We start from the raw sequence: 21,961 nt of genomic DNA, 5'->3' as shown, positions 1-21,961 counted from the left end.
TACAGCAGAGTAACCACAACGCCACAAATGGACACCACACCAGAGGTCGAGTTCGTAAGCTTTATCAGGAAATAAAGGTTGCTGGTTCTCAGCGATATGTACAAGTAGGTCGAGGGGTCTGTAAAGTCCCGTAAAAGGAGTCAGGGTAGCGGGACAGTCTCGGTTGGGGTGCAGGAAGGGATACCCTGCGCACAGCTCTCAATCCTCCAGCCGGGGGGTTCCGAGAGGTCGAGCCGCGGCAGCGCCAGCAGGCTCTCAAGGTGGTTCGGCAAAGGTGGGCCGCGGCAGCGCCAGCAGGCTCTCAAGATGGTTCGGCAAAGGTGGGCCGTGGCAGCGCCAGCAGGATCTCAAGATGGTTCGGCAAAGGGGGGCCGCGACAGCGCCAGCAGGCTCTCAGGGTATCCTCAGGTTGCAGGGAAAATTAGTTCTTCTGGTGTCGGCCGTGACAGCGTCAGCAGGGCTTTCCAGTCCAGGATGCAACTGGCGTCCTACTCCGGGGCTGGCCCAGATATAGGACTGGGGTCCTTTGATGTCCGGACCTTCGCGCCTGGGGGCCACAGGGGCCGGGATGATGGTGTCCAGACACCCAGCAGGAGGGTGGAGCCAGCGCCCAGGGAGGCCGGAGGGCGATCGATACCAGGCGTCCGGGGACGGCTGGAGGGCCATCGAAACTCCCCTTCCTCCGGGATCTGTCGAGTGGCCACTCGACCACCTGGGTGGATCTTGGTGCCTCGATGTCTGGGCTTCGCTGGGGGCCTGGGCCGGGGCAGAGGCCACATGGTCGTGGCGTGGTGGGCCCAAGATGGAGCCAGGCCGGTAGTGGGGGTCCGGGATGGTAGCCGGACCGGTAGTGTTGGGGCGTGCAGGGTCGGGCAAAAGGGATGCTCGAGGCTCGGTGGAGGCCCGATGTCGTCCTGGGCCCGCCATGCGGGAGGGGTAGGACCACACCATGAGGCCGGGTCCAACACGCGTCCCCCCCAGCTGAAGGCCGGGGAGAGTCACCCATCTTCTTGGGGATTCTCCTCGCCGAGGCGGAAGAATCGGGACAGGCCGTCAGCATTGGCGTGGTCGTTGCCGGGGCGATGCTCCACAGTGAAGTCCATCCCTTGGAGGGAGATGGACCATCGCAACAGTTTCGGGTTTTCTCCCCGCATCTGCATCAGCCACCGCAGAGGCCGGTGGTCGTTCTGGACCCGGAAGTGGGTGCCGAAGAGGTAGGGCCGGAGCTTCTTTAGGGCCCACACGACGGCGAAGGCTTCTCTCTCGAGGGTGCTCCATCGCTGTTCTCTGGCCAGCAGCCGCCGGCTGATGAAGGCAACGGGCAGGTCGGCCCCTTCAGGGTTTACTTGGGAGAGGACCGCCCCAATGCCGTGCTCCGAGGCGTCGGTTTGGACCACAAACTCTCGGCTGTAGTCGGGGGCTTGGAGCACAGGGGCGGTGCACATAGCGGTCTTTAGGGTGTCGAAGGCTACCTGGCACTCGGGGGTCCAGTGCACCCTCTGTGGTAGTCTCTTTTAGGTCAGTTCTGTGAGGGGCCCCACAATGCTCCCATAGTTTTTGATGAAGCGCCGATAGTATCCAGTGAGCCCCAGGAAGGCTCGGACGGCGGTCTGGGTGACCGGGGGCTCCCAGGCCTGGATAGCGTCAATCTTTGGCTGGAGGGGAGCCACCTGGCCGCTCCCTACTTGGTGTCCCAGATAGGTCACGGACCCTTGGCCTATCTGGCACTTGCTGGCCTTTATTGTCAGTCCGGCCCGACGGAGGGCCGTCAGGACCTCCCGGAGGTGGGCCAGGTGCGCATCCCAGTGGAGGCTGTACACCGCAATGTCATCTAGGTAGGCGGCGCTGAACTCTTCTAGCCCGGCCAGCACCCTATTCACGAGTCTCTGGAAGGTGGCCGGGGCGTTTTTCATGCCAAAGGGCATCACCTTGAAATGGTAGTGGCCATCAGGGGTTGAGAAGGCTGATAGCTCTTGCGCTCCAGGTGTGAGGCCGATCTGCCAATATCCGGCCGTGAGATCGAAGGTGCTGAGATACTTTGCAGCCCCCAGGTGATCGATCAGTTCATCCGCCCGGGGGATGGGATGGGCGTCGGTCCTGGTGACTGCATTCAGCCCCCGGTAGTCAACACAGAACCGGAGCTCCGGGGGCGTGCCGGGGGCGGCGGCTTTAGGGACCAGGACAACTGGGCTGGCCCACGGACTGTCGGAAGGTTCGACTACCCCCAGCGCTAGCATCTTGGACACCTCGGACTGGATGCAGGCCCGCACTCGATCGGGCACTCGGAAAGCTCGGTGTCTTACAGGCGGGCTGTCTCCGGTGTCCGCATCATGGACAGACCACCGGGTGACTCCAGGAGTGAGGGAAAACAGATCTGCAAACTGCCCCAGCAGCTGCCGGCAGTCATGGTGCTGTTCTGGGGTCAGGGTGGAGGAGAGCAGGACCCCTTCGATGGAGCCGTCCTTCTCAGTGGTGCTCATGAGATCTGGCAGAGGTTCGGAGTCGTCTTCAGCTCCATCATCGGTCGCTAACAGCAGACTTAGTTCAGTGCGGGTAAAGTGCGGCTTGAGCCGGTTAGCCTGTAGAACCCGGAGGGGGTTCCTGGGGGACTCCATGTCCACCAAGTAAGTGACGGGGCTCTTGCGCTCCACCACCTTGAAGGGCCCCGTCCATTGGTCCTGGAGGGCGCAAGGTTCGACCGAGGACATGACCCAGACCTGCTGGCCCAGCTCGAATTCGATGGACGAGGCGTTCCGGTCATACCAGCGTTTCATCTCCTCCTGATTAGCCTCCAGGTTGGCTTCGGCCAGTTCCCGGAACTTCCGAGTTTGGTTGCAGAGGGTCAGGAGGTACTGGTAGACGTCTGGTGGAGCACCTCGGACAGCCGTCTCCCAGCCTTCTTTGACCAGGCTGAGGGGGCCTCGGACCGGGTGCCCATACAATAGTTCGAAGGAGCTGAACCCCAGGGACTTCTGGGGTACTTCGCGATACGCAAACAGGAGGCAAGGCAGCAGAACATCCCATTTGCGTCGTAGTGGCTTCTCTAGGCCCTTGATCATTCCCTTCAGTGTTCGGTTAAACCGCTCCACAAGTCCATTCCCTTGGGGGTGATACGGGGTGGTGAACTTATATGTGACCCCGCACTGTTGCCACAGGGATCGCATATACTTGGAGATAAAGTTTGTGCCCCGATCACTCACGACTTCTCGGGGGAAGCCGACTCTGGAGAAGATCCCCATTAGGGCTCGGCCTACCACTGGGGCCGTGATGGTTCGGAGGGGGATGGCTTCCGGATAGCGGGTGGCATGGTCCACCAGAACGAGGATGAAGCGGTGCCCTTGAGAGGTGCGGGGGTCCAGGGGCCCCACGATGTCTATCCCCACCCGCTCGAAGGGGGTGGTGACCACGGGAAAAGGCTGGAGCGGGGCTTTGACTTTCCCCCCGCTCTTCCCGCTGGCTTGACAGGTCGGGCAGGTTCTGCAGTGATTATGCACATCGTTGCGCATTTTCGGCCAGTAGAAATGGGTCACCAGGCGGCTGTAAGTTTTGTCCTGCCCCAGGTGCCCGGCAAGGGGCACATCATGTGCTAAGTTCAAGAGGAAGTCTCTAAATCGGAGGGGAACGACCAGCACCCGGCTGGCCCCTAGTTCGGCAATCTTCTGCTCACTGTAGAGAAGGTCGTTGTCCCAATAGACCCAGTGGGACCCCGCAGGGTCTCCAGCGGCTTGAGTGGCGGCTTGTCGTCGGATTCCCTCGAGGGAGGGACAGGTGCTCTGTTCTTGTCGGAATTGTTCGCGGGTGGGGCCACCTTCTTGGCGCCATTGAGCTAGTTCTGGAAGGTGGCCGAGCTCGGTGATTTCTTCAGGGCTGGGCACCTGGGGGCCGGGTTCAGGGTCGGTGTCCTCGGGGACGGCGGGTGGTGGAGGTGCGGGCCACTCCGGCTCCTCGATTGGGGCTTCCTCCGTTGGGGTGGAGGCTCGGGCGGACATGGAGCGGGTGGTCGCACAGACCCACTCGGGAAGGCCTAGCATCCCCAGATGCTCTCTCCGCTCTACGCCGGCCCAGAGGGAACTTTCCAGGTCGTTCCCGAGGAGGCAGTCCACGGGGGCATCGTCTCGGACAGTCACTTTCAGCATGCCCGACATCCCTCCCCACTCGAAGGGGATGCGGGCCATCTGGCACAAACTCTCAGAGTTGTCTTCCGACCGTACTGGGCACAAGACGTTGGGAAGAATTTGTTCGGGGGTCACAAAGTGGCAGCGGACCGCCGTCACGCTGGCTCCCGTGTCCCGGAGGGCTTCGGCCCGGCGTCCATTGATGGTGACCCATTGGCGGTATTTCTGGGTGTTACCTGGGATCGGGTCTCGGGGGATCACGTCCCGAACCCCCAGGCATGCTAAGATCAAAGCGGCGGGCTCCCACTCGGCCTGCTCGGTGTCGTCGCCTTCTTCTTCGCCTCCCTCTGCACTCAGGGCGGCGGCCGCGATCTGGCGGCTCGGGGGACCGGTGGTGCCGGGTCGCTGGTTCATCGGGCAGAGAGGGTCGTTCGCATAATGGCCCTGTCGCTGGCATCTGTGGCACGTAACATTCGGGCGGGGCCCGGGTCTTGCTGGGGGGCCCCCCCTTCGACCCAGGGATGGCGACGTGGAGGTAGGGGATGACCCCGTGGGGGTGTCTCGGCCCCTGCTCTGGCCTCCTCCGCCGCCTCGTGGTCGGTGGTTCCCCGGGGATCCCCGGCCGTAGTCTCCCATCGGACTCCAGGGAACTCGGGTGCTCACCCATCTATCCGCCTCGACAGCGAGTTTTCGTGGCTCTGTCAATTTGCTGTCGAGGAGGTGCTGCCGGAGTTCGATGAAGCAGTTATTGGAAAGATGTTCCCATAGAATGAGGTCGACCAACTGCTGGTAGGTGGTGACCTGGCAGCCTCTGATCCACCCTTCGAAGGCTCTGCTGTAAAAGTTCACGTACTCCACCCAAGTGGTACCGGGGATTTTTTTACAGTCTCGGAATCGCTGCCGGTACATTTCGGGGGTGAGTCCGTAACGAGTGAGAGCTGTTTTCATGTGTTCATATGAGGTCATCTCGGCGTTGGGGAGTTCTAGCAGGGCGTCTCTCCCCTCGTTGACGAACTTCCCCCACAGGCCGGCGCCCCAGTCCTTGAGGGGTACTCAATGGGCGGTCATGGTGACCTCGTAGGCTTTGAACCACTGCTGGATGTCGTCGTTCTTATAGTATTCTTTGACGACCTCCTTGGGTATGTGCACCTTCGTGTCCACCGGCGGGGGTGAGGCCTTGCCCCCGGAGGTGCCGGTTTCGTTGGTCTTGGCCTTGATTTCTAGTTCTTTGAGGCCGCGCTCATGCTCGAGCATGAGTTTCTTTTCTTCGAGGTCTCTTTGTCTTCGCCTTTCCTCTAGGTCTCCTTCCAGCCGTAGTTGCTCGAGGGCTAATTTCCTTTCTGCCAGCTGTATCTCTCCTTCTTGTCGGAGTCGGGCGAGCTCCAACTCGTGGAGCCGGTTCCTCTCTCGTTCTCGGGCGTCTTCGTGGGAGAGGCCCGTGTCTAGGTTTGCGGGCCTTTCCCCCGCAGGGTTCGCGTCGGTCTCCGGGCGTCCGTTCGGGCCCGGGTTGTCTTCATTCTGGGGTGGCGCGTTATCGGCGTCCGCCCAGGCTTGCAGGGCCGATTTAAAGTCCTCTTTGGTGTTGAGGCCCGTGGTAGCGATGCCTAGGTCCTTGCAGAATTGTTTTAATTCCTTGTGGCTGTAATCATCCATCTTTTCTTTCTGGAATTCCGTAGTCGGTCTGGTTTCCTGAGTAGTCATGGTCGCGGTGTGTTTTTCTCGGTAGTGAGTGAATTACTCTCTGTACGATCTGCGTCAGCTCGGATCCCGTCGCCTGCCACCAATATTAGAAAGGCGACCCCGGGGGAGGCAGAAGATGTCTGACTGACCACCCCTAGGTCCACCTCTCCGTCAAGAAGTAGCCGAGCGTTACCGAGAGGCCTCCTGGGTGAGGGCCCTCTCCTAGGATCGTACAGCAGAGTAACCACAACACCACAAATGGACACCACACCAGAGGTCGAGTTCGTAAGCTTTATCAGGAAATAAAGGTTGCTGGTTCTCAGCGATATGTACAAGTAGGTCGAGGGGTCTGTAAAGTCTCGTAAAAGGAGTCAGGGTAGCGGTACAGTCTCGGTTGGGGTGCAGGAAGGGATACCCTGCGCACAGCTCTCAATCCTCGAGCCGGGGGGTTCCGAGAGGTCGAGCCGCGGCAGCGCCAGCAGGCTCTCAAGGTGGTTCGGCAAAGGTGGGCCGCGGCAGCGCCAGCAGGCTCTCAAGATGGTTCGGCAAAGGTGGGCCGCGGCAGCGCCAGCAGGCTCTCAAGATGGTTTGGCAAAGGTGGGCCGCGGCAGCGCCAGCAGGCTCTCAAGATGGTTCGGCAAAGGGGGGCCGCGACAGCGCCAGCAGGCTCTCAGGGTATCCTCAGGTTGCAGGGAAAATGAGTTCTTCTGGTGTCGGCCGTGACAGCGTCAGCAGGGCTTTCCAGTCCAGGATACAACTGGCGTCCTACTCCGGGGCTGGCCCAGATATAGGACTGGGGTCCTTTGATGTCCGGACCCTCGCGCCTGGGGGCCAGAGGGGCCGGGATTATGGTGTCCAGACACCCAGCAGGAGGGTGGAGCCAGCGCCCAGGGAGGCCGGAGGGCGATCGATACCAGGCGTCCGGGGACGGCTGGAGGGCCATCGAAACTCCCCTTCCTCCGGGATTTGTCGAGTGGCCACTCGACCACCTGGGTGGATCTTCGTGCCTCGATGTCTGGGCTTCGCTGGGGGCCTGGGCCGGGGCCGAGGCCACGTGGTCGTGGCGTGGTGGGCCCAAGATGGAGCCAGGCCGGTAGTGGGGGTCCGGGATGGTAGCCGGACCGGTAGTGTTGGGGCGTGCAGGGTCGGGCGAAAGGGCTGCTCGAGACTCGGTGGAGGCCCGATGTCGTCCTGGGCCCGCCATGCGGGAGGGGTAGGACCACGCCATGAGGCCGGGTCCAACAATGATGAGGAGAGCTCAGTCAGCAATGATGAGGAGAGCTCAGTCAGCAATGTTGAGGAGAGCTCAGTCAGCAATGATGAGGAGAGCTCAGTCAGCAATGATGAGGAGAGCTCAGTCAGCAATGTTGTCAACACCCCATTTGAGTAGTGGAGTCGGCCCCGATCAGTGAAGTGTCTCTTAACTACGCCCAAATTCTAATTGAAATGTATACGATTCTTAAGTTAAAAAAACAAATACATAACATTTTATTCATATATATTTATAAATATATTTTTAGTTTGACTAAGAGCATTTTTAGGCAATATGTGCTAATCAACTTTGTGCTCGAGAGTCTATTTATTAGTCATGTTTGGCCAATTTGAATCGTTTGTGTTCTTATAGCATAGGCTCATCCGGTCGCATTTTTTTCACTTTTGCCTGATTGCTCCTTTTATTCTATTGTCCATGATCTGTTCCTTGTGAGATTGTTCTTTGTAAACCTAAATAAAGAAATGTGATGATGATGACTGTGCTTTGAGAAATCCAGTGCCAATATTGGACGTGTTTGTGCACACATTTGGGCACGTGGGCACTGTTGAAATGTTCAGTGTGCAGGATCAGCAGAAGGTGGAGCTCAAATATACCACATTGGCTAGTAGGAGGGAGCGGCAGGCCAGACAAACGCCGCGCAGGTGGCTGCTAAAGGTGGGGACCAGAGGCCGGACTCTATAGCAGTGCCTACTCAAAGCACCTCTGAAGGGTCTAGCGGCTTGACACTGTACCGCAAGGTGGACGGGGGGTGTTTAAAGGCAGCCATGTTGTGGCACTAGATATGAGATGGGAACTGACCCTGGGCAAGAGGATGCCCAGAGCTGACTAGGATGGAGCCGTAGGAAATGGCTCTAGACTTTAAAAGTGACTGTTGGATGTTGCTTGCAGAGATGCCACCTTGGAAAGAACAATGGCTCTTCTTACAAACAACAATAACCCCTTGTCGTATAACAATGGCCCCTCTTCGAAAGAGCAATGGGCCCAATTGGAAAGAACAAAAGTTGGTCTTGGATCGAGCAGTAGCTCCTTTTAGGAAGAAGAAATAATGCCCCCGTTAAAAGAACAATGGCCCCTCTTGGAAAGAACAATGGTTCCTCTTGGGAAGAACAATTGGTTCTCTTAGGAATAACAATGGTTCCTCTTAGGAATAATAATGGCTCCTCTTGGGAAGAACAGTGGGTCCTCTTGGGAAGAACAATGGGTCCTCTTGGGAAGAACAATGGCCCCTCTTGGGAAGAACAATGGCCCCTCTTAGGAAGAACAATGGCCCCTCTTGGGAAGAACAACCGGTCCTCTTGGGAAGAACAATGGGTCCTCTTGGGAAGAACAATGGGTCCTCTTGGGAAGGACAATGGATCCTCTTCGGAAGGACAATGGCCCCTCTTAGAAAGAACAATGGCCCCTCTTGGAAAGAACAATGGGACCTCTTGGGAAGAACACTGGGTCCTCTTGGGAAGAACAATGGATCCTCTTGGGAAGAACAATGGCCCCTCTTAGAAAAAACAATGGCCCCTCTTGGGAACAATGGCCCCTCTTGGGAAGAACAATGGCCCCTCTTAGAAAGAACAATGGGTCCTCTTGGAAAGAACAATGGCCCCTCTTGGAAAGAACAATGGCCCCTCTTGGGAAGAACAGTGGCCCCTCTTGGGAAGAACAGTGGCCCCTCTTAGAAAGAACAGAGGTCCCTCTTGGGAAGAACAATGGTCCCTCTTGGGAAGAACAGTGGCCCCTCTTAGAAAGAACAGAGGCCCCTCTTGGGAAGAACAATGGTTCCTCTTGGAAAGAACAATGGCCCCACTTAGAAAGAACAATGGCCCCTCTTGGAAAGAAAAATGTCCCCTCTTAGAAATAACAATGGCCGCTCTTAGAAGAACAATGGCCCCTCTTGGGAAGAACAATGGCCCCTCTTGGGAAGAACAATGGCCCCTCTTGGAAAGAACAATGGGTCCTCTTGGGAAGAACAATGTGTCCTCTTGGGAAGGACAATGGATCCTCTTGGGAAGAACAATGGCCCCTCTTAGAAAGAACAATGGCCCCTCTTAGAAAGAACAATGGCCCCTCTTAGGAAGAACAATGGCCCCTCTTAGAAAGAACAATGGGTCCTCTTGGAAAGAACAATGGCCCCGCTTAGAAAGAACAATGGCCCCTCTTGGGAAGAACAATGGCCCTTCTTGGGAAGAACAATGGTTCCTCTTGGGAAGAACAATGGCCCCTCTTGGGAAGGACAATGGTTCCTCTTGGGAAGAACAATTGGTTCTCTTAGGAATAACAATGGCTCCTTTTAGGAATAACAATGGCTCCTCTTGGGAAGAACAGTGGGCCCTCTTGGGAAGAACAATGGGTCCTCTTGGGAAGAACAATGGGTCCTCTTGGAAAGAACAATGGCCCCTCTTAGGAAGAACAATGGCCCCTCTTGGGAAGAACAACCGGTCCTCTTGGGAAGAACAATGGGTCCTCTTGGGAAGAACAATGGGTCCTCTTGGGAAGGACAATGGATCCTCTTGGGAAGGACAACGGCCCCTCTTAGAAAGAACAATGGCCCCTCTTGGAAAGAACAATGAGTCCTCTTGGGAAGAACAATGGGTCCTCTTGGGAAGAACAATTGCCCCTTTTGGGAAGAACAATGGCCCCTCTTAGAAAGAACAATGGGTCCTCTTGGAAAGAACAATGGGTCCTCTTGGAAAGAACAATGGCCCCTCTTGGGAAGAACAGTGGCCCCCCTTGGGAAGAACAGTGGCCCCTCTTAAAAAGAACAGAGGCCCCTCTTGGGAAGAACAATGGTCCCCTTTGGGAAGAACAGTGGCCCCTCTTAGAAAGAACAGAGGCCCCTCTTGGGAAGAACAATGGTTCCTCTTGGAAAGAACAATGGCCCCACTTAGAAAGAACAATGGCCCCTCTTGGAAAGAAAAATGGCCCCCCTTAGAAATAACAATGGCCCCTCTTAGAAGAACAAGGGCCCCTCTTGGGAAGAACAATGGCCCCTCTTGGGAAGAACAATGGCCCCTCTTGGAAAGAACAATGGGTCCTCTTGGGAAGAACAATGTGTCCTCTTGGGAAGGACAATGGATCCTCTTGGGAAGAACAGTGGCCCCTCTTAGAAAGAACAGAGGCCCCTCTTGGGAAGAACAATGGCACCTCTTAGGAAGGACAATGGCCCCTCTTAAAAAGAACAATGGTCCCTCTTGGGAAGAACAATGGCCCCTCTTAAAAAGAACAATGGTCCCTCTTGGGAAGAACAATGGCCCCACTTAGAACGAACAATGGCCCTTCTTGGAAAGAAAAATGTCCCCTCTTAGAAATAACATTGGCCCCTCTTAGAAGAAAAATGGCCCCTCTTGGGAAGAACAATGGCCCCTCTTGGGAAGAACAATGGCCCCTCTTGGAAAGAACAATGGCCCCTCTTGGGAAGAACAATGGCCCCTCTTGGAAAGAACAATGGGTCCTCTTGGGAAGAACAATGTGCCTTCTTGGGAAGGACAATGGATCCTCTTGGGAAGAACAATGGCCCCTCTTAGAAAGAACAGTTGCCCCTCTTAGAAAGAACAATGGCCCCTCGTAGAAAGAACAATGGCCCCACTTAGAAAGAACAATGGCCCCTCTTGGAAAGAAAAATGTCCCCTCTTAGAAAGAACAATGGCCCCTCTTGTAAAGAACAATGGCCCCTCTTGGGAAGAACAATGGGTCCTCTTAGAAAGAACAATGGGTCCTCTTGAAATAACGATGGCCCCTCTTAGAAATAACAATGGGTCCTCTTGGAAAGAACAATGGCCCCTCTTAGAAGGAACAATGACCTGTAGTGGGAAGAACAATGGCCCCTCTTAGAAAGAACAATGGCCCGTCTTGGGAAGAACAATGGCCCCTCCGCTATTCACCTTTTCCAAAAACCCCAGTCAAGACAAACTGAGGTTTCAGGAGGATATCATGGAAATCTCAGAATGGCTGGCGGCCAGGGCGACTGACACTGGAATCTGGGGACCACGGTTCGATCCCCGGCTCCGGCGGCAGGTTAGCCCAGCACCATGTGACTCTGGGCAATAGCTCGCTTAATCTTCCCGTCGGCCCCCAGCGCCTAGAGACCCTTACGGGTGATTGTGCGCTTTACAAATGTGGACTTTACTTTAACTCTCTCCGACTTAACTCTTTTAAACAAAGGTGCTGCTGTTCGGGAGAGACTCTCATAAATGGGATGACCAATGGTGGGCAGCTGCGCTGGGTCCCCCCCAGCCAAAAATCTCAGTAAAAAACTTAGGGGTCCTGATGGATAATTCCCTCTCCTTTGAATTGCACGCAAAAAAAGTGGCAGGCACTTGCTATGGCCACTTACGTGGGTTGAAACCCATTTTAGGATTCTTTGCTGCACCCATCCGTCAGGTGATCATTCAATCAGTAGTCTTATCTCGTCTGGACTACTGCAACGGACTCTTACTGGGCACAAATAAAACTGTCATGAAGAGATTGCAACGGCCCCAGAATGTTGCTGCCCGTACCCTGTTTGCCCTCCTTAAACATTGTCACACCTTCCATCTTTTGCATCGCCTACATTGGCTCCCGATCGAATGGAGAATTCACTTTAAAACTCTCTGTATCCTTCATAAGATCCTGCTTCACCAGGGCCCCCAGATTCTGCAGGGTCTATGCTCTTTATATGTACCAACACGGGCCCTTCGCTCCGCTGATTCGCACTCGGCCTGCACTCCCAGGGTGCGCAGGAGCAGAGCGGGCGGACACTCTTTCAGGTCTCTAGCTCCTGCCTTTTGTAATTCTATTCCAATCTCGGCCCGCAGCACCCAAGATCACTTGGCTTTCAGGAAACAGATTAAAACCTGACTATTCTCTTCCATCGAGCCGGGGCACTTTGCCCGTGGCACCTGCACCGGACATCTCTGTGTTGTCCTTTCCTTACTTTTCTCCTTCACCTCTGTTGCTCGTTCCGCTAGCGCTGGGGCGCCCCATTGCTGGGGTAGCCATGCGCTCTATAAGTCGTCTTAATATAACATAACATAACATTAGAAAGAACAATGGCCCCTCTTGGGAAGAACAGTGGCCCCTCTTAGAAAGAACAATGGCCCCTCTTAGAAAGAACAATGGCTCCTCTTAGAAAGAACAATGGCTCCTCTTGGGAAGAACAAAGGCCCCTCTTAGGAAGAACAATGGCTCCTCTTAGAAAGAACAATGGCTCCTCTTGGGAAGAACAATGGCCCCTCTTGGGAAGAACTGTGGGTCCTCTTGGGAAGAACAAAGGCCCCTCTTGGAAAGAACAATGGCCCCTCTTGGGAAGAACAATGGCTCCTCTTATGAAGAACAATGGCCCCTCTTAGGAAGAACAATGGCCCCTCTTGGAAAGAACAATGGCCCCTCTTGGGAAGAACAATGGCTCCTGGACCCTCTCCACAGTGGTCGCTCCCCTCGCGCTGTGCCTCCCAACAGACGCTTTGCTCCCTGCTGCCTGCTTGCCCTGATTGAGCGCCTTGAAGTGCACGCAGCGCCTGGTATCGTTAACATAGATTTTTTGCCTGCTGCCTGCTGGCCCTGATATAGCGTATTTAGCGCCTGACATCGTTTGCTTGCCTTTCATAATTTCTGTACATTGGCCGTGCATTGCGGGGAAGTTAAAAGGGCCTGCACAGTGTTTAAACAATTTCTGCACCTTAACTCGCACTCCGGCGGTGCCCCAGTTACGTTTCAGGTACCGGGCTGCCATTTGGTGGAGTGTTTGTTTTCTTCTGTGAGCCCGTGTCTCCTCCCAGCTCCCGCCTCCCAGCTGCCCCTCCCACGCTCCGCCCCCCTCCACTCTCCATTTAAGGCAGATGCAACAACGTGCAGCGTCCACGCGCTGCGGCCGCGCCGAAGGTGCGCCAAAGGTAAGCCCGTCGGCGCCCGTCCGCGCCTGGATCGCGCCCAGCTCCACACCCCCTGGTCCCCGCTTCACCCACCCCTCCCACATTACATACGACGCCTCCACCCTCCTATCACTGAACCCCGGCCGACTCCCTAACTGCGCCCATGCAGCACCAGGACACATCCATGGACCCTTCACCTGCCACTCCTGCAAATTCTCCTGCATCAAGACCCACACCAAACCCACAAACACCAAACAGAGATCCAGCACCACCCACCTTAAATGCATCCTTCTCAACACCCGCTCAGTTCACAAACACGCCATCGACCTTTGGAACCTACTCAACACCACTTCTCCGGACATCGCCTTCCTAACAGAAACCTGGATGAATACCTCTTCAGCTCCAGACATCACCATAGCCATCCCGGACGGCTACAAGATCATCCGTAAGGACCGCCCCATCCAAACAGGAGGAGGCATCGCCATTGTTGGAAAGGGGAGTCTCTGGTTGGCGCAGTGCAGCACTGGCGACAAGCAGGGACCTTCTCTTCCACGTCAGGGCGAAGGGTTACCTTCAAGAACAACCTCTGCTTACTGTAGGAAGGGGGAGTCTCTGGTTGGCGCAGTGCAACACTGGCGACAAGCAGGGACTCTCTCTTCCTCGTCAGGGCTGAGGGTTACCTTCAAGACAACCTCTGCTTACCCTCTAGGTAGTGTGGCTTAAGCAGTCTTAGGCTAATCTCTGGGGCATGTAGGGTTAAACACTTGCAACATTACACCATCACCACCAACCCACCACACAATGACACCAAACTGTATTTTGTAAAAATATATGTTCTTTATATAAATTTCAAGCAGGCTTGTAAATACAGTTGTCAAACTTTCAATAGCGGTTCCAGTTTACTTAGTTGGGTTGCCACAGTTCTTCCTAGCAATAAGCAATCTTAGCGTTTCAAAACAGTTCTTTATCAGCTTCCAATTCCCCAAATATGGTATTACTTTGGGGGTCTTTCTGTTCACGTTTTATCAAAACAAAGGCGGGGTTGCCTGCTGGGGCCTTGGCGCACCTCCGAGGACTGAATGGGCCCGACCGGCCCGGGCTCACGCTACTAGCGGGAGCGGCGGCAGGTTGGCTCGAGTCCGCTCCTCTGTACGAGCCGCACGGCTGTGCGCGGCTGGCGGGGGAGAGAGCGGGGGCCCTGGGAGCGCTCCGAGGGCTTGGCAGGTCAGAGGGCGGTGCGAGCGAACAGGCCAGAGGCTCGCACCGCGGGGGCAACAACAGTACCTTTGTCTTTGATGAACAGGATCGAGGCAGTCCGGCCACAGGTCAGCGCGGTGGTCCGCGTCGCGGTGTCTTCCTCCCGGGGTTGGAGCGAGCGGCGGCTCGGCTCGAGCTCGGAGGTTGGCGTTGCGGCGCGGGCCGGGCCACAGGGACAGAGCGCCTTGAGATTTCCTGACCAGGAGAGTACACGCAGAGGGCAGAGATCCTCGGCGCAGGCCTCTGTTAATCCAGGCGACGTTCAGGCACCCCACGCAACAGCTGTTCCTCGGACAGCGGCGGCGCGTTCAGGGGCACACAGACACGAAGGGGTGCAAGCAGGCACCGGGCACCACCCTTCGTCACGTTGCGAGCTGCAGCTCGGGGTCAGTCACGGTGTTCGGATCAGCTGGGCTGGTCTTCACGATGCTTCTGGACCAGGCAGGCGGCAGTCACTTTGCTTAGAGGGCGGGCAGCTCCCAGAGCGCTGCTGAGGAGCGCGATGGACACAGCGCGCTCCGCTTTTTCCTGGGGAGGCTTGCAAAAGGAAAACAGCGTCTTCCAGTGGTTCCTGGGTCAGGGGGTAGCGCTCACTGTTCCTGGAGCGCTGGTCAGGGGGCAAGTTCACAGGCAAGCCCTTGGAGATCTTTCAGCAGAGTTTGGCACAAAGTTTCAATAAAGCAAAAGTCTTTTGTAGTCTTTTCTTTCCTCTCCTTTGGCAGCAAGGCACCAGACACAGGCCAGAGTCAGCACTCCTCCTTGTCCTTCCAGGTCCTTCTCTTCGGGCAGAGTTTCTTCTGTAGCACAAACAGGATCTAATTTACAAGGAGCAGGGCTCCTACTTTTATACCTAGTTTCTTTTGTTCTAGCAAGCCAGGGGGGCCTCTGCATAACTGCTCCAGTCTCTGAGTACTTGTTGTGGGTACTTATGACTTCTGCATTCAGTGTGAGGGCAGGCACATCAGCCGCTCCCCAGGGGGGCGGAGCCGGCATTGAGGGGGCAGGAGTGGCCTGAGCACTTTGTTTACAAGCTTCGGTCCTTCCTGGGCCAGGTGCAGGCTGAGTCATCAGTCGCTCCCCAGGAGGGCGGAGCCAGCATTGTGGTGGCAGGGGCACAGCCTGATGCATCATTCAGGGGAAACTCCCACCACCCATTAAGGGGTCCTCCTGCTAATCACTACCTGTCAACTCCCAGCCCTGTCACTCACACACACCAGACAGTCAGATCCACATCCAAGCAGAGGCGGGCTGAAATGGTTAGGCCAGCAAATGCTAACTTTCTAAAAGTAGCATTTGCAAACACAGGATATTAAAATAAACTTTACTAAAAGAAGTATTTTATTATTCTGAGTTCAGGCATACTAAACATTAATTTCTACCATGTTCCCTGAGCCTGCTGGGATTATAGAGTGTAATAATTCCAGCAGCCCATCTGGCCTAAAGGGAACTGGTAGCCTTACAATAGTGAAAAACGAATTTGGCAGTAATTCACTATTAGAACATGCCACATACATCAGGGCATGTTCTACCTTACACTTACAATGCACCCTGCCCTCAGGCCTACCATAGGGGTGACTAATATGAAGTTAAGGGAAGGTTTAGGGGCTGGCAAGTGTGTGCACTTGCCCAGCCAGCATGACAGTACCAGACAGCACGCAGGTTCTGCAATGGCAGACCCTAGACACATTTTAAGGCTGCTTCTGTGGGTGGCGCAACCAGCGCTGCAGGCCCACTAGCAGTATTGGCATTCACAAGCCCTGGCACTCCTGGTGCACTTTACTAGGGACTAACAGTAAATCCAATGAACCAATCATGGACATCAATCACATGTACACTTTACAGTAGGGAGCACTTGCACTGCGGCACGGGTTGGCCGTGGCGCAGTGCCCTGAGTAGCAGACACCAGCAAAACATTTGAGGCACAACAGCAAAAAGTGGAAGGGAAACTCACGCCAAGGTGCCAGGTCTAACACTTACCCTCTAGGTAGTGTGGCGCAAGCAGTCTAGGCTAATCTCTGGGGCACATAGGGTTAAACATTTGCAATATCATACCATCAGAACCAACCCACCACACAATGACACCAAACTGTATTTGTAGAAAAAATATATATCTTTATATAAGTTTCTTTCACGCAGGCTTGTAAATACAGTCTTGGTTACTTTGAAATTGCAAGGTTCCAGTTACTCTTACTAGTGTCACAGTTCTTATGTGGTTTGTAATCAAAAATGATAGTCTTTACCCCTCAAAAAGGGTGCCACAGCTCCTGAACGCGGTCTTTGGGATCTTCTACCCCGTTCCAGGACAGTACAGCGCTCCCTAGAACTTCTGGGCGCTTTATCCGGCTTTTGATGCAAGTCCCTATCAACCCTCACGCCTTCCGCGTGAGCAGGGGTGCGCGGCGTTCACTCCGATGGCCGAGAGGAGGCGTACCGGCCTCCCAGTCACCCTTACAAGCGCACAATTCTCAGCGCACAGGGTTTGGCAGCCAAAGAGCAGACAATCAAGTGCGGCAATCTCGGGGAAGGGGCCCTTCAAGGATGGGGCAAGGTTAGCAGAGTACCGACTCCCCTTAGGGGCGTTAGGGCACCTCGTAGGCTGAGAGGCGTTCAGCTGGCAGTGCGTCTCGAACTGGGCTGCGGGACGGCTTCCCGGAGTCTCGCAGTTCAGAGCGCACAGAGCGGGGGCCAGCAGGGGACGAGGGGTGCGCGCCTCACGGACTCCGTGTCCAGAGAGCGGCGCACTTCAGCAGCCAACAGTACCTTTGAGTCCTAGAAGGCGGGGGTCCGGGGCGGACGATGCCGGGGTTGATCTCAGGTCCCACGTCGCGGTGTCTTCCTCTGTCGATCCGAGCGGCGGCTCGGCTCAGGAGGGCGGCGTTGCGGTGGGGGTCAGATCTTCCAGCGAAGTGCTCCCGGCCTGGCAAGAGGGGGCAGGGCCCCGGGCAGCAGTGTGAGGCGCGAACACAGCCTCTGAGCGCACAGCGGGTAGTCCTTCTCTCCCCACGCCGCTGCAGCTTGCAAACGGCGGCGGCTGGGGCTTCAGGGCAACTTCTTCTCCTGTGAAGCAGGCAGGCACAAGGCAGGGTCCGTTCTTGCGGTGCAGACCGCAGTTAGGCAGGCGACAGGCACGGTGCTGGGGCCAGCTAGGCTGGTCCTGGCGATGTCAGCTGGGGCCTGCCAGGTAGCAGTTGCGGTGCTCGGCTGGACGGGGGTGCCAAGGGCCTCTCAGAGGGCACAGTGATTCTCTCACGGCGCACTCCGCTTCTCCTCAGTAGTGGTGCAGGGCAGATGCACGGCTCACAGCAGCTTTCTCTTCCAGGGTAGCGCCCACTGTTCCTGGGGCGCTGGTCAGGGGGCAAGTTCCACAGCAAGCCCTTGGAGATCTTTCAGCAGAGTTTGGCACAAAGTTCAAAAAGCAAAAGTCTCTTGTAGTCTCGTCTTTTCCTCTCCTTCTGCAGCAAGGCACCAGACACAGGCCAGAGACAGCACTCCTCCTTGTAGTCCTTCCAGGTCCTTCTCTTCGGGCAGAGTTTCTTCTGTAGCGCAAACAGGATCTAATTTACAAGGAGCAGGGCTCCTACTTTTATACCCAGTTTCTTTTGTTCTAACAGGCCAGGGGGGCCTTTGCATAACTGCTCCAGTCCCTGAGCACTTGTGGTGGGTACTTCTGGCTTCTTCATTCAGTGTGAGGGCAGGCACATCAGCCGCTCCCCAGGGGGGCGGAGCCAGCATTGTAGGGACAGGGGCAGCCTGAGCACTTTGTTGACAAGCTTCGGTCCTTCCTGGGCCAGGTGCAGGCTGAGTCATCAGTCGCTCCCCAGGAGGGCGGAGCCAGCATTGTGGAGGCAGAGCACAGCCTGATGCATCATTCAGGGGAAACTCCCACCTCCCACTAAGGTGTCATCCTGCTATTCACTACCTGTCAACTCCCAGCCCTGTCACTCACACACACCAGACAGTCAGATCCACATCCAAGCAGAGGCGGGCTGAAATGGTTAGGCCAGCAAATGCTAACTTTCTAAAAGTAGCATTTGCAAACACAGGATATTAAAATAAACTTTACTAAAAGAAGTATTTTATTATTCTGAGCTCAGGCATACTAAACATTAATTTCTACCATGTTCCCTGAGCCTGCGGGGATTATAGAGTGTAATAATTCCAGCAGCCCATCTGGCCTAAAGGGAACTGGTAGCCTTACAATAGTGAAAAACGAATTTGGCAGTAATTCACTATTAGGACATGCCACCCACATCAGAGCATGTCCTACCTTACACTTACAATGCACCCTGCCCTCAGGCCTACCATAGGGGTGACTAATATGAAGTTAAGGGAAGGTTTAGGGGCTGGCAAGTGTGTGCACTTGCCCAGCCAGCATGACAGTACCAGACTGCACGCAGATTCTGCAATGGCAGAACCTGGACACATTTTAAGGCTGCTTCTGTGGGTGGCGCAACCAGCGCTGCAGGCCCACTAGCAGTATTGGCATTCACAAGCCCTGGCACTCCTGGTGCACTTTACTAGGGACTAACAGTAAATCCAATGAACCAATCATGGACATCAATCACATGTACACTTTACAGTAGGGAGCACTTGCACTGCGGCACGGGTTGGCCGTGGCGCAGTGCCCTGAGTAGCGGACACCAGCAAAACATTTGAGGCACAACAGCAAAAAGTGGAAGGGAAACTCACGCCAAGGTGCCAGGTCTAACAGCCATCGTCCACAAGAGCACCATCCGCGTCTCAACCAGCTCAGAAGACAACCTCGCTATCGCCGAACACCTTCACTTCCAGATCCACACCGACCCCAAGACCACACTCAGAGGCACCCTCATCTACAGGCCACCAGGACCCCGTACAAAATTCAGCGAAGACATTACTGACTTCATCACCCCACACGCCCTCCCCTCGGAAGAATACATTCTACTGGGAGACCTCAATTTCCATCTGGAAAAGAGCAACGACAGTAACACTACCACCCTTCTGGACAATCTCGCCAATCTCGGACTCAAACAACTTGTCAACACCCCCACTCACTACGCAGGACACACACTTGACCCTATCTTCACTTCCAGCAAGCATATCTCCTTCACTCACACCACACCCCTCCACTGGATGGACCACAGTTGCATCCACTTCATTTACAACAAGACCACGATCCACAACCACCCTCAACCAACTCTGCGAAGAAATTGGAACAAAATCACCATCGACCAGATCTCCACATCGCTTCTTCAAAAAAACCCCGCCTACTCAACGAACCCTAACCAAGCCGCCATCAACCTCACACAATGGCTAACCCAAACCGCCGACAAACTAGCACCCCTGAAAAAACATCAAATCAAACAAGGAAGCAAGAACGCCCCCTGGTTCAACGATGACCTTAAGAAATCAAAGGAGCTCTGTCGTTCCCTTGAGAAAACCTGGAAAAAAGACCCAAACACTATCACCCAAGCCGCCTTCAAAAACGCCACCCGCAAACACCACCAACTAATCCGGACAGCCAAGAAATCATCACTCAAAGACCGACTAGACAACAACGCCCACAACAGCAAGGAACTTTTCAACATAATCAAAGAATTCACCAACCCCACCGCCAGCTCTAACGACATCACCCCCTCTCAAGTCCTCTGCGACTCCCTCGCCTCATTCTTCCATGACAAAATTGCCGACATTCATAACAGCTTTGACAACCAACCCGCAAACCAGCCCACCCCACTCACCTCCGAACCTGTACCTCCTCCGAATAACCTTCTCGACTGGAACCCAATCACCACAGAAGACACCATTCGCCTGATGAACTCCATCCACTCAGGATCCCCTACAGACCCATGCCCCCATCACATCTTCAACAAAGCAGACTCCATTATCGCACCCCATCTCCGAGACGTCATCAACTGCTCCCTCAACGCCGCCACATTCCCAGAAAGCTGGAAACACGCCGAACTCAGCGCCCTTCTGAAGAAACCCTCAGCTGACCCCACCGAACTCAAAAACTACCGCCCCATCTCGCTCCTCCCATTCCCTGCCAAAGTCATCGAGAAAGCCGTTAACAGCCAGCTCGCCGCCTTCCTCGAAACCAACAAATCACTCGACTCCTCACAGTCTGGCTTCCGAGCCAAACACAGCACCGAGACCGCCCTCATCGCAGCAACTGATGACATTCGAACACTACTGGACAACGGAGACACAGTGGCCCTCATCCTCCTTGACCTCTCCGCAGCCTTCGACACAGTCTGCCATAGCACCCTGATACAACGCCTCAGAAACATTGGAATTCAAGGAAAAGCATTGGACTGGATCATCTCGTTCCTCGCTGGAAGAACTCAGAGAGTCCGCCTCCCCCCTTTTAAGTCAGAGGCCACCGAAGTCATCTGCGGCGTCCCGCAAGGATCATCACTCAGCCCCACCCTCTTCAACGTCTACATGAGCCCCCTCGCAACCATCGCACATCAACACAACCTCAACATCATCTCCTACGCGGATGACACTCAGCTGATCCTATCACTCACAAAAGACCCAACCACCGCCAAAACCAACCTACATGAAGGGATGAAAGAAGTAGCCAAGTGGATGAAGCACAGCCGTCTGAAATTGAACTCTGACAAAACGGAAGTCCTCATCTTAGGTTCATCCCCTTCCGCCTGGGACGACTCTTGGTGGCCAACGGCCTTAGGTAAAGCCCCCATACCGACGGACCACGCACGGAACCTGGGCATCATCCTGGACTCCTCACTCTCGATGACCAGACAAGTCAACGCCGTCTCATCATCATGCTTCAACATCCTGCGCATGCTCAAAAAAACATTCCGCTGGATCCCAACCGAAACAAGGAAAACGGTCACCCACGCACTGGTTACAAGCCGCCTGGACTACGGAAACACCCTGTATGCTGGTACCACCGCAAAACTGCAGAAAAAACTCCAACGCATCCAAAATGCCTCAGCCAGACTCATACTAGACATCCCCCGCACAGACCACATTTCCGCCCACCTGAAAGATCTTCACTGGCTCCCCGTCAACAAGAGAATAACGTTCCGTCTCCTCACCCACGCACACAAAGCCCTATACGAAACTGGACCTGATTGTCTCAACATGCGCCTTTCCTTTTACACCCCCACCCGCCAGCTGCGTTCGTCCAACCAAGCCCTCGCCGCTGTTCCGCGCATCCACAAAGCCACCATGGGGGGAAGATCCTTCTCCTACTTAGCGGCCAAAATCTGGAATTCCCTCCCCATCCACCTCCGACTTACTCAAAACCACCTAGCCTTCAGAAAACAGCTTAAAACCTGGATATTCGATAAGTAACCCTCCCCCCCTTCCTCAAGCGCCTTGAGACCCTCTGGGTATGTAGTGCGCTATATAAATTTTTTGACTTGACTTGATTGACTTGACTCTTGGGAAGAACAATGGTTCCTCTTGGGAAGAACAATGGCCCCTCTTGGAAAGAACAATGGCCCCTCTTGGAAAGAACAGGGGCCCCTCTTGGGAAGAACAATGGCCCCTCTTGGGAAGAACAATGGTTACTCTTGGGAAGAACAATGGCCCCTCTTGGAAAGAACAATGGCCCCTCTTGGAAAGAACAATGAATCCTCTTGGAAAGAACAATGTCCCCTCTTGGGAAGAACAATGGCTCCTCTTGGGAAGAACAATGGCCCCTCTTGGAAAGAACAATGGCCCATCTTCAATGGCCCCTCTTGGAAAGAACAATGGCCCCTCTTGGAAAAAACAATGGTCCCTCATGGGAAGAACAATGGCTCCTCTTGGGAAGAACAATGGCCACTCTTAGGAAGAACAAT

The 21,961-nt window shown here is 55.0% G+C and overlaps 1 protein-coding gene across 1 annotated transcript in view; it reads right to left on the bottom strand.

Moving 5' to 3' along the window:
* CLCN1 (chloride voltage-gated channel 1) overlaps positions 1–21,961 on the bottom strand; it is a 490,813-nt gene that overhangs the window by 32,456 nt on the left and 436,396 nt on the right. The window lies entirely within an intron of this gene.

The sequence above is a fragment of the Lissotriton helveticus genome, chromosome 7 (assembly GCF_964261635.1).
Source record: "Lissotriton helveticus chromosome 7, aLisHel1.1, whole genome shotgun sequence".
In the NCBI taxonomy this organism is placed as follows: domain Eukaryota; kingdom Metazoa; phylum Chordata; class Amphibia; order Caudata; family Salamandridae; genus Lissotriton; species Lissotriton helveticus.
The sequence above is the reverse complement of the archived record's forward strand: the minus strand, read 5'-3'. Positions and strand labels throughout refer to the sequence as shown.